Here is a 14,279-nt window from a genome sequence, read left to right on the forward strand (position 1 = left end):
TACCCACATTTAATGCATATAGAAAATTTAAATTATTTTCCCGTCGCATGCTTCCAGGTTTATCAAAATCCATTAACTTTTCATAAATCTGTGGCACTGGATGGATAGGCAAAATTTTGCTAGTTCCGAATATTGTGCCCAACCCCTGATGGAAATATCGCTGAGCTATCTTTAACTATGGAGCTCTCTTAGCTATGGTCCAGTTGTTTGTACTTTCTTGTTTGTATTTTTTATTTTGGAACCTAGTAATTTATAACAGGTTTTGCAAATAGGCTAAATGGTTAAACTTTGCAAAAGGGTAATACACACATAACACGTTTTAGGCAGTGATTCAATGTTAGTTTCATTTCCTATCATCCTCCGCAGAGAATGATATAGGATGCAGACGATGCAATGATTTTTTATCTTTTTTTTTATTTCGTGTTTTGTCTACGCTTTCGAAAGTTTTTTTTATTCATAACATTGTAGAACGACGCGCAGACTTGCTTCAATTCTCTCCATTCGCTTTTAGCCTATCTTCATTGGCGTAGCTAGAAAAATTATCTGGAGGGGGCCTAGGGGAGGCCTGTTGCATTTGTTTTATTTTTCTAAACTACGGTTAAATAAAAACTCGCGAATATGCTATTCAATCAAATTGTGTCATTTGGGTACATTTTTTGTGACGAATAATATGACATTGAGGCTCGCTCTTATTACCTTTGTTACTACCGTAACATAGATATTAGAATCGGATTTCACATAACTTGCCGTCTGTGATCGAAAGTCATTCACACGAGATATCTCACCTGTATAAAACATTCCCAATCGATAGATCTCTGCTCGATCTGGCTCAACAATTTGATTGTGACACCGTAGAATCAAATTGAATATGAAAAATCGACCCGGCAAGATGAAATTTGCTGATGTCTGTTTGTGCGTCTGTGGACGCGTTGCATCTAGGCAAGCTTTTTTCGAGATGGCTTATCCGATCAATATGGTTGATACGTGCGTGTCGAGTAATCTCGTTTTTATTTATTTATTTTTTTATTAATTTATTTATTTATGTTTATGTCAGGGGAAGGCTTAGTGTTTAGTTTGGGCGTTATCATCTGAAGAAGAAATCGTACGCAAAATCGTGGAATGTACGTATTCGAATAAGATCTGTTGGATTTTGTCCCATCAAATTTGTGCACGGCCGATGAGAACAACCCAAATAAAAACCTCAATAATCTGCTGGAAAATGAGGAAAATTTACAAAATTTTTACTCAGTCTAGTAGTAGTACCAATAGACCGAAAAAAAAACCAATAGTTACTTACCTTACCAATCAGGCTAAGGCCTTGTTGTCATCTGCTGTCCGAAGAAGTCGTCTCCACTCTACTCGATCCATCACAGTTCGAAAAATTAGTGTAAATTTCTGTTCAATATGATGCACATAAATGCAGCGTCACATATATACGTTTACATTATATATCATGTAGAGTTCTGACACATTTCATGCAATGTAGCAAATATTGAATACAAAAGCCCATCTTTGTAAACAACATTGTTTGCAAGTTGCTCGGTTGCATGAAATGAAATACAAGTCTACGTGAATGAATGTTTACATCACAATTAAAATTCAGAATTTTTATCTGTGATGGCCACACTTCGCCAGCCTCGTAGTCTGCGAAGGGTTCGCAGGTCGCCTTCTACTTGGTCGATCCACCTTGCCCACTGCGCGCCTCTTCTTCTTGTTCCTGTTGGGTCGCTTTCTAGAACCATTTTCGTTGGGTCGTCGTGCGGCATTCTTACAACGTGCCCAGACCACCGTAGTCGCCCAATTTTTGCAATGTGGACGATGGATGTTTCTCCCAGCAGCTGGTGCAATTCGTGGTTCATTCGCCTCCTCCACGTTCCATCATCCATCTGCACTCCATCGTAGATGGTACGCAACACCTTCCGTTCGAAAACATCAATGATGGTCCTCCACGAGCATAGTCCAGGCCTCGTGACCGTAGAGGACCACCGGTCTAATCAGCGTCTTGTAGACAGTCAACTTCGTGCGCCGGTGAATTTTATTCGACCGGAGCGTCCTCCGGAGTCCAAAGTAGGCACGATTCCCTGCCATAATGCGTCTTTGAATTTCTCTGCTGGTATCATTTTCGGCGGTCACCAGTGAGCCCAAATACACGAAGTCATCGACCACCTCGATTTCTTCACCGTCAATCTGAACTCGGGATGGAAGGTTAACATTGTCTTCCCTAGAACCTCTTCCTTTCATGTTTCTTTTTCAAAGGGACTCGAGAGTATCCCCGATACTCGAACAACGCACATCACTCGATCCATCGTCGCCTTGACCAATCGCGTCAGTTTATCCGCAAATCCGTACTCGTGCATAATCTGCCATAGCTGATCTCGATCGATTGTGTCGTATGCGGATTTGAAATCGATGAACAAATGATGTGTGGGCACGTTGAATAAGCGGCATTTATGCAGAACCTACCGAATCGCGAAAATTTGGTCCGTGGTAGCGCGGGCACCCATGAATCCCGCCTGGTATTGCCCCATGAACTCTTTTGCAAATGGTGACAGGCGGCGGCATAGAATTTGGGAGAGTACCTTGCAGCCGGCGCTCAGCAGTGTGATCGCGCGGTAGTTGCAGTAATCCAACTGGTCGCCCGTTTTTGTAGATTGGGCATACAACACCTTCCATACACTCCTCCGGTAATATCTCCTCCCCCCAAATCTTGGCAATTACCCAGTGCAGTGCTCTAGCCAGTGCTTCACCACCGTATTTTAATTGCTCACTTGGTTGTTGATCTACACCAGTTGCTTTGTTGTTCTTCAGCTGACCGATCTCCTCCTCAACTTCTTGAAGATCAGGGGCCGGTAGCCCGTCGTCTTCTGCGCGTGCTCCAAGGTCTGTTGCCGTGCCACCTTCGTTTTCTGCTGCTTCACCGTTGAGGTGCTCATCATAGTACTGCTTCCACCTCTCAATCACCTCACACTCGTTCGTGAGAGGGTTACCATCCAAGTCCTTGCCCATATCGGTTTGCGGCACGTAACCTTTGCGCGAACTATTTAGCTTCTCGTAGAACTTCCGTGTGTCGTTTACGCGGTACAGATTTTCCATCGCCTCACGATCTCGGTCTTCCTGCAGACGCTTCTTCCTTCGGAAAACCGAGTTTTGTCTGTTCCGCACTTGTCTGTATCGCTCCACATTCAATCTCGTGTGGTGTTGCAGCATTCTCGCCCGTGCTGCATTCTTCTCCTCTACTAACAGTTTGCATTCGTCGTCAAACCAGTCATTTCCTCGGTTCGAAATTGCAGCACCTAGTGCCGCTGCATCAGTACTACCTATGGCGGAACGGATGTCCCTCCAGCCATCTTCAAGAGAAGCTGCGCCAAGCTGCTCTTCCGTGGGTAGTGCAAGTTCCAGCTGCTGCGCGTAGTCCTGGGCAACTCCGGCGTCCCGTAGTTGCTCAATGTTGGGTCGCGGCGTTCGACTTCGACGGGTGTTGTGCACCGTCGAGAGTTTTGAGCGCATGAATACTGCAACTAGGTAGTGATCCGAATCTATGTTCGCACTGCGGTGCGTGCGGACGTTGATAATGTCGGAGAAAAATTTCCCGTCGATTATAACGTGATCGATTTGGTTTTTTTTGTGTTGGTCAGGTGATCTCCAGGTGGCTTTGTGGATATCCTTGCGGGGAAAAAAGGTACTTCGAACTACCATACCCCTAGATACTACAAAGTTCACGCATCGTTGGCCGTTGTCGTTCGATACGGCATGCAGGCTGTTTGGTCCGATTGCCCGATCGAAATCCAATAGTTACTGTTATCAAATTCTGGATTTTTTTCCTTAAAAAAGCGGGAAAAAGCTGGAAAACATGAAGCAAATTTACTCATTGCTGAATTTATGCACTTTTTGCGATGAGTAAAGGAAAATCAAATTTGGGTTAATCTCGTTGGCCGTGTACAGCGAGTTTTTCCACCTTTTTCTGGACACGTTATTTCTAAACATCCAAAATTCAGTAACACCAACTCATTTCTATTAGCAGTATGGCTACCCAATATTGAGCAAACAAGATTGTAACTGACAAGATAACAAATTAACATTCGAATTCAGATCGATGTTGTTCATTCGTCATCTTGTCAGTCCCAACTTTGTTTACTCAATTTTGGGGGATATGAGTAGATCCTGGTTAAATTTGGGTTGTTTAGAAATAGCTTGCACCCTGCGCTCTTTTTTCTTATACATCTAAACCTCTATACATCTAAAGCGGACGTTACACATGTCAATATATTCACTAGGAGGATAGTGTAACTGGCGCTTTAAATCTTGATCTATACATCACCCTCATTCTTACAATCGCTATTAGAACTGGTACATCGTGAAGTACATAATGTAAATCTGGAGACCGTTGGCGTAGCTAATGGGGGTGCCTTAGGCAGTAATGCCACATTTTTTCGAATTTAATTCTGTATTCTCGCGTAACATTTGAAAACGGCCTATCCTCGTTGATGGATTCTTTTCATCGACTTTCTCTTTTATTTACCACGGCAACATAAATGAATTTCTTGCTAAGCTCGCAGGACAGTTCGACAGAAGATGATGTTAGCTTTATAGACGCTATTTTCATAGCCTGGCGGAGAGAATCTCGGAAACCAATTGAGCTGACAAATAGCGGAACCAATACAGCAAATCACGACCAACAACAGAAAAGAGCACATCATCTATTGCAAACAAAACTTCCGGCACCCGTTTTCTCGTGACTTAAGGCACGCCTATGCAAACTAACACCAAATTTGGGCTGGGGAAAGTTTCCCATATCCGATGATGCGGGTAATTTGTGTTCGAATGGCGAGGAAAGAATAATCAACGGTTTTGTTTATAAAGCTTGATAGTACGTTTTCAATTGTTGGTCTACAATATTGAATTGGTTCCGCTTTTTGATAGATCTAAATTACATCCGCCAGACTTTAAATATAGCGACTATAGTTTACTTGCGCCTGAATCATCACACTGAATGGGAAATTCATTTGCAGTCGGGTTATTCGCGAAAGAGGAAATCGATGAAGGGAGTCGATCAAAAATAATTTGCTCTTTTCTCGTGTTGCGTGAGTATTTTCATCGCAAAAAAATCTTTTTAATCTGTATCTGGCTGACAAAATCTGTAAAAAAAACTCTGTTAAATTTCCGTATTATGGTCTCAGTGCGGATTTTCGTAAATCTCCATTGAGCAAATTCATAGTTCAGAAGGAGTTTGTTCTATGTTTAGAATCATGAAAAATGCTTAAAGTTTGCTTTCTCAAGAATTTGTCTATTTTAAAAATCTTGAAATCCTACAATCTTGATAGCGGCGCCGGTGGTGTAGTGGTAGGCGTGATTGCCTCTCACTCCAAAAGACCTGGGTTCAATCCCAGTTGGTGTCGCCGGGATTTTCTGAGGCATCAAATCTCTGATCACGCCTTCTGTCGGAAGGAAAGTAAAGCCGTTGATCCCCGGTCCATGAGTTGATGGATCGATAGGTAGGGTTTAGGTGTGGGAGCTGCCTCCCTGGCATCAGTACCATTTTTGCTCATCACGGAAAACAATATCGACGGAAAACAAATCAAGGAAAAAAATAAGATTGTATATAACAAGATTGTGGTTAAAGTTTGTAGAGCACAATAAAGTAGATTAAGTTTAAAATCATAAAGCTCCAGTTGTAAGCCAATAAGAAGAAAGTGATTTATATACACTTCGCACTACGTAAATTTTATATCAGCTCCACATAGATAAGCCACAATTATATCTTAAAATTATTCTCATGTTAGGAAATAAACGTGAAGACATAAAGCAATTGATTGAATTATGTTTTTGCCCCAATTCAAACTAGCAATTGCTGTTCAATTGAGCAGTGCAGAAACTGAGACCAATAAAAATAAAAATATCCATTAAGTCCTCGTCTATCTATGGATAATATAAAAAAACGACTTTATAATGTGTAACAAAGGTTCTGTGGATCAATATGGGTTTTTACTGGTAAAACAATAAATTTGGTTATATTTATTTCATAAGAACGATTTAGACCTCGATTGGGGGAGCCCTAAAAGTTTGAACAAGCAATGATCGTTTGTTCATGCTTTTTGTAATGAAATAACTTAACGTCCGAATCTCATACATTTAAGCATCTCAAAATTAAGAAAGTTAAGTTCTCAGAGTTAGCTGATTCCATGAATTTTGTAACTAGATTTATTTTGATTTAGAATATTTTATCATCAGTTAAATCTCAGACATAGGAACCAGAATTAAATTCTAGGAGTATGAATTTTATAATTTTCTAAAATTCCATGTTTCAAGGTAAAGTGCACACATAATAAATTCTTTACAATTAGGACATATGTCCATGCACAATTCTTAACGGATCCGGGTCATTTGGCCGAATGCCATTTGCCCAAATGGGTCTTTTGGCCGAATGACGAACTTGTTGTTGACCAACTCCAAACAACTGCTCATGTTTAAATGAAGGAAAAATCTTCTTTTTTTATTAAATTCTGATTTGTCTTAATTGTATGACAAGCTGCGTTTACTGTGCAAAAAATAACTAGAACAACAAAACTCCAGAGAACTAACTGTTCATGTTTGAAAGCAGGAAAAATCTCTTAAAACTGTTAAAATAATTTTTAAATAATTTTTTTAACAAGCTGTGTTTACTGTGCTAAAAATAGTAAGATCATCAAACCTCCAAAGAACTGCTCATTTTAAAAAGGGTGGCTAAAAAATACTAATTACATAACTAGAAGATCATCTTTATAAGAATAATAAATTAATCGACAGTATAAAATTTCAGTTTTATACAATATACTATTTCAGTGTTCACTCGGCTGCCGACAGAAGCAGACCACTCTCAATGTGTGTTACGCAATCGTCTGTTTGCTCGGCAGTAACGTGGTTTTCCTCATTATTCTTCATCAGCAGTTCTTTAAGTTAATGCGTCGTCGACATTGTCGTTTAGTGATGAGTGTGTGAGTGCTGACCACGTTTTGCGTCCATTGCTGCAACGGAATCGCTCTGCCCCCGTTGGCGATACTGCCATACAATGCAACCACTGCAAGCGGCTTCAGTTCTGATGGAGGTGGCTTTTTGGATAGCGGAAGATAAATTGTTTATTGTGATGTACCTTTTGACTATAGTTTTAAGTTGTTTTGTTTAGTGAACAAGAATCCTCGGCTCTGTAAAGTTATTTCGTTTTTATTTTATTTTTATTTTTGAGCCTTATCAAATATATTGATGAACAATATAAAATTCAATAACAAATCCCATATTTTTAATATAAAAAAAAATCTAAATTGTAAAAAAGTAAAAAAAAAGTCCACAGGGCTGCCATTTGGGTTCAAGTAGTGTTCAAAAATTGGAAATCTCTTTTCAAGTACTCGGGCAAACGGCATTTGGCCAAATGACCGGACACCTTCTTAACATTCTGAATAAAAAAATAGTTTTGAGTTCCAAAACACATATGTTTTCAAGATTTTGTTACTAAAAAATAGATATCTCTGAAACAGATTGTAAGTTTAAATTCTTCGAGATCAAATGTTAATAAAAGTCAACGAAATTAGATCAATTGTTATAACTTTAAGACTAAGATAAAATTTCAAGATCATTGCTAGACAGTCATTACAAAAAAAATCTAGGACATAAAAACTCCGCAAAATAAATATGCCCTCAAAAAATTCTACGAAATTTCATTCAAAATTAGGCTGAGACAAACTTTGACCTGGACTTCGAGATCTGAGGAAACTTACCTATATTCTGAAACTTACAGAATTTTTCGAAAGAAACATTCTTCGCGATAAGAAAGGAAGAAAAAATTAAGATTTAGTAAATGTTTCTAAAAAATCAGGTTGAAATTTAATTTCATCAGGTTTTTAAGATACTGGATTTCAAATGTCATTGTTCTGGTATTTGAAGAGAAAATAAAGTAATTGAGCATTTATCTAGAATAGTTTTTTATTCGATGCATCGAACTAACTAACATGCGGAGTTATGTAAAATCAAGATTTAACTTTTATGTGCCATTCAAACTATCCTGAAGCTGAATTCCGGGCATACATTTAATCGAAAAGAAACAAATTTATAAATATTAAGTAGGTATATTAAAAAATTTCCATCTCTTCGTTCAAATTTATACCCGGAATTCAGCTGCTAGAGTGCTAACCTTTGACAATATAGCTATATAACCAAGGCACGGGTCTTCCCTATAGCTAAAGTCTTGGAAGTTAACTAAATATATTCGTCTATATGCAGATCTTTTGAATGTATCCTCCTGTCTAGGAAGGATGTTTGAAAGAATATCCTGTAACTAATGCAACGTTTCATGAACATTTCAAAACCCCTTAAGTTTTACAAAATGTCCTCAACTTCTACGAAGTTCCCTGAATTTATTCCAAATTCCATATTTTTTATAACGCTCTTAATCCTACGAAGATCTGTAAATATCTTTGCACTTCTGGAAAGACACCTATCATCTGCAAATATTCTTGAGCATCTGAAAAGTTCCTTGAAATTTAATGAAATTCCCAAAGCCTCAAAGAAGTTTATGGAGCTTTTTTGAAGAAAGATCTCTTACAAACTGCAACGAAGTTCTCTTAACTGAAGCGAAATTCTTAGAAGTTTATTGAACTATTTTAGATTTTCTACAAAATTCCCCAAACTTTTTCAATTTTGTTTACACTTATTTGAAGTTTTACGCAGCTCCTCAAAATGCTACGAAATTCGCAAAACTTCTACAAAGTTTGCTGCACTTTTACGTTTCTCTTTGATTTTCCGCGAAGCTCCACGAAAGAAATTTCTTGAATTTGTACGTAATTTTCACAACTATTCCAAGTCCAGTAGGCTTTTGAAAAGTGCCATGAAATTATTATTTATTTATTTATTTATTTGATCACCATCTTCGACTACGTCGTACAGACTCATTACTTAAAACCTAATTTAATCTAAACGCCTTATTCTAGCACTAAACACATATTTGGTCAAAATAAAATCAAACCCGCTACAAACATCATTAAAGGAACGCAAACAAGAATTAAAACAATTATTGAATCCAAAGTTCATTCTGTGAAATGGAATTGCAAGTAACGGGAAATTACGGAATCGTCGAGGAGGAGTATTCCATGGAATCAGTTCCAGAAGTTCAGGACAGTCCACGTTTCCTGTTATGAGGTCAAAGATAAACAGTCGTTGCAATTTGAGACGCCTGGCAGAGAGGGATTCCAAATCAATCAGCTTGCATCGGTCGGGATAACTTGGAAGATTGACTGGATCATTCCAGGGGAGCTGACGCAATGCAAACCTTATGAAACTTTTCTGAATCCTTTCAATCGCAAGGATATGCGTAATGTAAAATGGAGACCAAACCGGGGAAGCATATTCTAAAATGCTGCGAACCAGCGAGCAGAATAGCGTCTTGAGACAATAAACATCGGTGAAACCAGAAGCATGACGACGAATAAAACAAGAGTTATATAGAGTTTCCCGATCAAAAATGAGCTTCCCTGAAATAAACTAATGTACCCTTTACTTCTACGAAGCTCCTCAAACATAAATAAATTTTCCACTTCTACCACAGAGAACAGACGTCCAACTTTGGTCAGAAACTTGTGTAAAGATAAGTGGGAACATAGCGCGGCGCTAGCATCTCCTGATTTCCTCTATAAATTTTCCACTTTCGACAAATTTGGCGCTAGCATCGATACATTTTCTGTTGAAAATTGGCACTTGGCGCTACCGGCACTTAGTGTCTAGTGTAAATTGTACAACGCCAGCGCCATCAGAGGGTTTTTAAGTGGGGAATTTACCATTAGTGGCGCTTAAATCGAATAGGAATCTACACTAGTTTAAAAAAAAATTGTTCGAGCCTCAACGTCTGTTCTTTGTGCTTCTACACAGTTTTCAAAAGTTTTCAGCGCAGTAGCTGATTTACAGATTTCTTTCCTGTCTAAGCTGGAAGCATCGGTTTTTTTTTTAAGTTTTTTTTTTAAATATAAGTGAACTTAGATCATCTAATAATTTTAATTAATTTTTTCCAAAAGGCAGACTTTATTTCCTCCAATCCTATTATCTATCAAATATGTTATTTTAATGCCTCCTATCTTTACCCCGGACCGACAGCAGTTTATCTTTCATCAACAATAGAATATATAATTTGTCCGGTCGCATAGTTGCCCCACATTCCCCTCCTGAGCCAGTATACCAGGTACAGCCTAGCGACCGTTCCTTGAATTTTAAGCTACGAGAAAACAAGAATCAACAAACGACGACCAGCTGGACGAGACTCCAGCTTGACACTAAACCCTCGGAAGTGTCTCCAATTTGCATACAAATTGTTAATAAATTCAGCCCAGCTAATTGTTCGCCGAAATTTCCTCTGTCACATACACACACTAAACAAAAGTCTAAGGAACACGCGAATTTGTTAACTGCTTTATTCAAATGAGTTGAAAATTTACCCGGAAATCCAGGAAACTGATAAAAGAAAAAAAATGTTTTCCCCAATCTAGAAACTTAGTCATCAAGTTCTCCTATTAATTCTCAAACAAGCTACCGATAATAATTATAAATTCCCTTTGATATCGGATCTGCCCATAACATCAAATTGTTCTCGTGTGTGTATGTTCGTATCAGCATCAGCACCATTTGAGTTTCACATATGGAATACTCGCCAGAACATCAAAGTTGTAAAATTGCCAACCCACCGGGATATACCTGCCTGGTTATATTTGTTTGTTTGTTGTGTTTCATTTCTTTGATGTGCAGTGAACAGCTCAAATATGCAGTCGTAAACACTTCATACGTGATGAGTTGTTCATGCGGCTCAGTTGGTACGCAATTTGATTAAAAGTTGAAAACATCAAGCCGGGCTGCCCTATGTATATTAAATTGTACGCCATAAAACTTGCTGAGCACACCATCGACCTTTCTCTAGCATTATTGCTTTGCCATGGATAAGCGTTATCAACCTTTTGACATGCACGTGCTCAATTGAATGCCACATACCTATCTACCTATGATTACCGGTGGAGAAATTGAAAGATTTACGATATACACCACTCAATCAATAAATGCTGTCCCGAGGTACCATTGATCCCTTTTCATTGTAATCCATCATGACACTCGTGCCTTATTGTTGCGTTTAAAGTTTTATGTATATGACTCACCCGCGTCGTTGCCAGACGTGGCACTGAGAGAAAAGAAGTTTTCCTATTCAATGGAGAACAGATTGGAACTGAACTTTGCGAACGCTCTGTGGCCTTCCTGGAAGTTCAGTCAAGTGAGTCTAAATGGATTTGTATCGAACGGAAGAGAGCACAGATGGATAAGCTGATTGGGGCAAATCCGTCAAAATGAGACCCTTAGTGAAGGAGGATGGTGGAAAATTGGCAAGAGTTAGTGATTTAGGTACCTCATATTCTTCCATTTAAAAGAATAAAGAATCGATGAACTCAGTTTTCAAAAAAGGATGAAACAAAGGTAAATAGTTTAGGGCTTTCGTTTAACCGAGCACTGGAATGGATAGCTGACGAGGGTTTCAATTTATTATTATGTTGTGAAATGTAGGTGTACTATAGGGATATTGGCATACAAATTGAAATTATCCTGAGCTGCAGAAAAGTTAATCAGTTTTTCATTTGCTTCCACTAAGGCAATTTGGAACTTTTACAGATACGTCGATTTCACCTAACCGTAGACTATCCGAGCACAGTCGGTTAACAAAATGAACCACTCACGAACTCATGTATCCTGAGCACCTCCAGCGGCGTATAGGGGCTAACACCAACGGGGCTTCCACCCAGAAAGTAAAAACTGGATTATAACCAACTCGTGAAAACTTCCTTGTCCAAAAAAAGATCGATGAAATGATGTATGAAGATTTTGTAGGTTTTGATTTAACTACAACTTTTGCAGGATCTTAAATCTGTATCTCTTACGTATGACGAACTAGAGTGGGCAGAATTTGTTTTTGATTTTCAGTTAATGCAATTTACATCCACTGAAAAACAATGGTTGGTTCTGTTCGCTTTAGCTCATAATGCATAAGAGATACAGATATGAAAAAATCCATGCATAAGAGATACAAATATGAAAGTTGTAGTTAATATCAAATCCTACAAAAGCTTCATACACGATTTTGAGGAATTCTGTTGATGAAAAAAGTTAGATGCAAATGAATGTAAATGATTTTTCATGCCTGCGTCTGAAGCGGAAAAATATCAGTTTGCTAATGATTATGCCATCACTGGTCCTCAGAATGTCTTTGGAATTTTCCTCTGAAGTTCACAAAAGTTCTGCTCCTCAGAAATTCCTATGTGGTTTCATTAAAATTCGCTTTGAATTCAATTCAGGGGTTTCTTGCAATTCTACTCAAACTATCTCAGGGTCAGGTTCATGAAATCCAAAATTCCTCAGAACTACCTTGAAAGCCAATTGCGCTTGATGTTTTTCTCAAAGTTTTTTTTTCAGAACTGCCTTGAAATCAGGTCCTTAGAAATTGTAATAAAATTTCATTTGTCTTTAAACTGTGCAAGGAATATCTCTCCAGATTCTTGAAAATTTCTTGAATTATTATAACTAGCAGCCATATTTTACGCATTAGAGCAAATTGCCTCACTACCATCTGATCACTATTTTATTTTTACTGATAGCCTTAGCTCGTTGGAGGCTTTTTGATCAATGAGGCCGATGAAGCACTCCTCGTATTTCCTGACCGAAATCCGAGCTAAATTGAGTACTTTATCTAACTGCTCCTATACTATCACCTTAGTTTGGGTCCCATCTCATTGCTCAATTCCGGGTAATGAGAAAGCGGACTCGCTAGCTAAGGTGGGCGCTATGGAAGGCGATATTTTTGATCGACAAATCGCCTTTCTCAATTACCCGTCAGCACATCCTCACCAACTGACAACAAAAATGGAATGAGAGTGATCTGGGAAGATGGTTACATTCTATTCTCCCACAGGTATCGAACAAGCCATGGTTCTAAGGATTGGACATGAGCCGTGACTTTATACGTGTCATATCACGCTTGTGGTAGTGGCTATCACGATATCGACCACGTGCTTTGGTCATGCACCCTCCATTGTGTTGCTAGATCCAAGTTATCCACATCCCTCAGGGGCCGAGGAAAACAACCTATGCGGCCTGTTTGAGACATCTTGGCGAGCCGAGATCTCGACTATTGCAATTTAATTTATGTGTTTTTAAAACGGATAGATCTGAGGATTTAGTAGTTAGTGTCATCTTGTGTTCCCCCAAGTTGTTAGCTGCCCATCGGTGTACCCCCATGTTTGTCTTTTTCATCAGTTGGTTGCTTAGTTCGAGATCAAGAGCACATTGCTCTCCAAACCTTGTGTTCTCAATCCCTACCCTGCCATCCATTTGTTACAATTTGTTACCCCTAACCTCGAGATAGCCGCGAGTAATCGGCCCCCGCTTTACTAACGTTAGTTTTAAGAAATTTTGTAACCTAAACAATGAATAGCGGCTCCGCAAAGCTACGGCAAATGAGCCTGGAAAAATAAACGCATTTAAATAAAAAAAAATTTAAAAAATTTGTTAAAATTTAAAATTTATGGAAAATATGAGTGTTCCAGAACTAACAAATTAGATTAATCCACTCTTGATCTATAAATGTCAATGAAAGAAAATTAAATGTGTAGGGTAAATTATGGCTTCGGCACCCATTGACTGTTTTCGGCAACCGAAATTGAAACGTTAATTTCACTGTATTTTCCCATCAAAACTCTTCGCTGAATGTATTAAGCCGATTCCTTACCTTTTCAGCTTCAATCTGATTACATTTTTACGACTGTGCAATCCCGTTATGCCATATTTTTCTTTAAATTAAATATACACACTACAAAATACGGCTGATTTCGAGTTGCCGATAATAGAACAGCTGGTTAACACGCAGTTCAAATGGAAAGGGTGCCGAAGAAAAAGAGACTGCCGACAATAGTCACACTCACCTGAGAAGTTTGGAGCATTGTAAAAACATGTTCAACCCGTTTTGATCAATTCTGTCGATTGGAATTGGTAGAACAGCAAGCAGCAGATAAATGTCAACAAACAAACCTGTCATGTATGTGTGTGACGCTGAGAAATCGCTAATAGAAGTTCGGACGCTGCTTAGATTGACGAGAATACGTAAATTCCCCTATATCTTAAACTGCATTATTTTATTTATAATATCCTTAGAATAAGATTTTTTTTTAAATTTCATGTGACTTCCAGTTATTTTTAGGAAACATTAAATTCCCTTAGGATTTCCGCTTTTCCGG

At 38.6% G+C, this 14,279-nt stretch overlaps 1 protein-coding gene across 1 annotated transcript in view; it reads left to right on the forward strand.

Moving 5' to 3' along the window:
* The window catches only part of LOC135697051 (metallo-beta-lactamase domain-containing protein 1), a 276,092-nt gene that overhangs the window by 111,451 nt on the left and 150,362 nt on the right, over window positions 1-14,279 (forward strand). The window lies entirely within an intron of this gene.

Source organism: Ochlerotatus camptorhynchus, unplaced genomic scaffold (assembly GCF_037179485.1).
Source record: "Ochlerotatus camptorhynchus isolate MF236.1 unplaced genomic scaffold, CSIRO-AGI_Acam_v1.1 ptg000065l, whole genome shotgun sequence".
Classification (NCBI taxonomy): Eukaryota; Metazoa; Arthropoda; class Insecta; order Diptera; family Culicidae; genus Ochlerotatus; species Ochlerotatus camptorhynchus.